Source organism: Giraffa tippelskirchi, chromosome X (genome assembly GCF_054371585.1).
Source record: "Giraffa tippelskirchi isolate mGirTip1 chromosome X, T2T-mGirTip1v1.2.pri, whole genome shotgun sequence".
Taxonomy (NCBI): domain Eukaryota; kingdom Metazoa; phylum Chordata; class Mammalia; order Artiodactyla; family Giraffidae; genus Giraffa; species Giraffa tippelskirchi.
This window is the reverse complement of record NC_137289.1, coordinates 62733496-62737049: the sequence shown is the minus strand read 5'-3', so window position 1 is coordinate 62737049 and position 3554 is coordinate 62733496. Positions and strand designations below refer to the sequence as shown.

General features: G+C 35.9%; 1 non-coding gene across 1 annotated transcript; it reads left to right on the top strand.

The window, feature by feature from the left end:
• The first annotated feature begins 1340 nt into the window (after nt 1–1340).
• On the top strand, nt 1341–1413 carry TRNAE-UUC (transfer RNA glutamic acid (anticodon UUC)). The gene has a single exon. It is a non-coding gene; the product is annotated as a tRNA-Glu (tRNA).
• The last annotated feature ends 2141 nt before the right edge of the window (nt 1414–3554 follow it).

The following is a 3554-nucleotide window of genomic DNA, read 5'->3' as shown; positions in this document are numbered from 1 at the left end:
TTCCTAACCCAGGGATCGAACCCAGGTCTCCCACATTGCAGGCAGATTCTTTACTAGCTGAACCACAAGGGAAGCCCCAGAATACTGGAGTGGGTAGCCTATCCCTTCTCCAGTGGATCTTCCCAACCCAGGAATCCAACAGGTGTTTCCTGCATTACAGGCAGATTCTTTACCAACTGAGCTATCAGGGAAGCCCACCCATACATACACCCATATAAGAATGTGAACAAAAGACTAATGGTTATTAATTAAATAATAACCCTTTGTCAAAGGGGAAAATATCTGTGAAAAAATAGGCTCTATTCTGTTTTTATTTCATTGTCTGACTTGATAGACATAAGTTTGAGCAAGCTCCAAGAGCTGGTGATGGACAGGGACGCATGGAGTGCTGTAGTCCATGGAATCGCAAAGAGTCAGACATGACTGAGCAACTGAACTGAACAGATTCTATTTTTATTTAGTTTTCCAGCCTGATGGCACTTTTATATCTCTGCCAGTAAACAAGCCAGGGCTCCTGAAAAGTGGCTTTTTCTGGGCCTGTAAAGCAAATCTATGTAACTGCTCATCTGTTCCTACAAAACTGGTACTTGAAAAGTTCAGTTTCATCTTGAATGGATAGTGTTTATTTTATTATTTTTCCTTTTCTACTAGCTCTTTGTGCAGCAATGTAACCATTTACTTTTTCTTTGAGTTCAGAAAATATGATAGCTTCCTCTCAGATGTCTTAACAAATAGAATGCTTGTGAAATGCTTGGAAAGTTGTGAAAGTTACTTCCTGTTTAGAACACATAATGATCAGCATCTTTCTGCTTTGAGAAAGTAAAATAGTTATTCAAGATTTCAGTAAGAAAAATCCTCTTAGACTGTAGTATTATCACCTGAAGTAAGAGTCAGCAAACTGTGGCCCACACACCAAATCTTCCCTGCCATCAGTTCTTGTAAATAAAGTTTTATTGGAACACAGTCAAAACTCATTTGTTTATATATTCTCTATTGCTGCTTTCACACTATAACTACTGTTGTTATAGTTGTTGAATAGTTGAATAGACAAATAGTGTTGAAGAGTTGCAATAGACAATAGGGTCTATTAGCAATATCTAAAATATTTACTAATTGGTTCTTTACAGAAAAAAAAAATTGCCCACTGCTCACTTAAGCATCATTATCTTGAATTCTGTTGGGATTATTCATGTGCCAATATCTGTATTGAGAACTATCCATTTTATAACAGATAAGCCCATATTTACTGTTTACTATAAATATATATGCATTAATTCCCTTCTCTTAACCCCACATCTTCCCTTTTAAAAACTGAGACTTTATGAAAATCTACTGGGAATTCCCTGGTGGTCCAGTGGTTAGGACTCAGGCACTTTCACTGCTGGGGCCTGGGTTCAATCCCTGGTCAGGAAACTAAGATCCAGGAAGCTGAACGGCAAGACCAAAAGGAAAAAAAAAAAAGAAACTATCAGATCTATTCCTACACTTGTGCTGTGAAATACCTCAATTTCATTAACTCACTCATTCGTTCATTCATGTTTGGTTAGTAATTACTATGTCAGCCACTGTGCTAGATGCTTGTGTAATTGTGGTGAAAACCTCAGAAACTGTTATTTCTTTCTAAGTACTTAACCTCTAAGTTCTATGTGCTCCTTCTCATGGCCAATAATTTCCCTCCTTACCCGTTGTGCTCAGACTGGACTATTCACTAACCCCCAAAGACAGGACGGTATTAGTCTTTCTACCTGGATTGTCTCTCTTTCCATTGCCAGCTGTCAAAATCTTACCAGTGAGTTTCATTTTAAGATGAAAGCCTGAGCTTATTACCCAGTTTTTTCTTTCAACCACTAAATTTCAACAAGTGAGATGTAATTGGAATAAACAAATAGTAAAGCTATGATTATCCTAAAACAATAATAATAATAATAAAACAGTAATGGTGGACTAGACTCTGTGAGAAAAGCTTGGAAGAATGAGAAGGCCAATAGATGATCAGCTTAAAGAAAAAAAAAACATAACCCAAAAATGTATGAGAGACTCTTCTACTATGAAACATGGGAGTAAGCACCAAGAGTTAGCCGTACTTGTATAAAGGTAATACCTGTAGTAAGGAGAAGTACAAGGACAACCAACAGCAAGGATACTTGGAGTACCACAGAATGGAAAATCAGTCAATTTGGCCTCTGCAAGTTATATCCCACCTGACATTTGGGGTAGCTGGTAGCTGTGTCAGTGTCTACTTTTAAGCAAGAACTTGGGTTTGAGAGGTGAGGAGTTTCTCCAGATGGTTGTGACTCCCAGGAAGAAGCCAGAAGCGTTAATGGTCAGATTAGAAGCTGAGGTAATTTCTGTTATCATAGATTGTTGTAGACCTTGCCACTCCCCAACTTTTACCCCAGCTTGAAACCAAAGACTAAACAGTGTATCTTGGCCCTTTCAGACATGTAAGAACCCATAAAATTTCTCAACTACAGAACTTCCCTGAAAAAATTATTAGAGATGAATTTTCTAAATGTGGCATTTTCACCATGTGATATATGAGATGATTTTTTTTTTTGGTAGTACACTGAAAAAATTTTTTAAATTAATAGTTATATGTAAACTGGAATAATAACCTATGATTTCATGATATAATTACTTAGAGTGAGTATAAATTGAGTTAAAAGTGAATTAATTTAAATAAGCTATTAATAAAATATAATTATAGTGGTGTTCAGATATAAAAATTATGAGTGATGAACAATTGACTTAAGTTTGAGAAATACTGTACTAGAATATGCATTACCAAGTCAAATATAAGAAGCAATGATGAATAAAGAGCCAAAGGGTAGATTATGCTACCCCAGCATATGCCAATTTTGCATAAGGATTATATTGAATTGAAGGTAATTAAGAAGAAACTGATGCAAGAAAATTTTCTCCCCTCACTTGCCTAAAAATAAGATATAAATTTACAAAGGTATTCCTCCTCCCTTCTCTACCTGAAGGATAAAAGTTTATCAGAGAAAACTTAGTTTTACCAGAGAAAATTTTAGACCCTTAACAGCCTGGATAATGCGCCAGAGGAATCTACATAGCAAAGTTCACTAACTAGCCTTTACCTCTGTCCATGGAAGTTTAAAGCTGCTTTCCTTTGCCCTGTCATTTCTCCACAAATGTATTGTTCTGTATTTAAAATGCTATGTAAACTGGAATTCTAAACCAATTTGAGTGTTTATTTCTCCCTGGGTGTCTCCTATGTATGCATGAGGTGTATGTTAATAAACTTCTGTTTTTTTTTTTTCTTGTTAATCTGTCTTCTGTTACAGAGGTCTCAGCCAAGAACTCAGAAAGGTAGAGGAAAAATTGTTTTTCTTCCCTTACAGGAACTAATGAAAATTGTTAAAGCTGATAGTTGTTGACGGTAAGAAAAAAAGGGAAATTCAAAACTGAAACTGAATCCCACATTTTAAAAGGGGAAGAAAGAGAGGCAAGACAGGAAGAAAAGAGGTATGTAAATATGTGATGCATTTCTTGATTTGGATTGAGGGAAAAAAAATAAATACCACTGAATA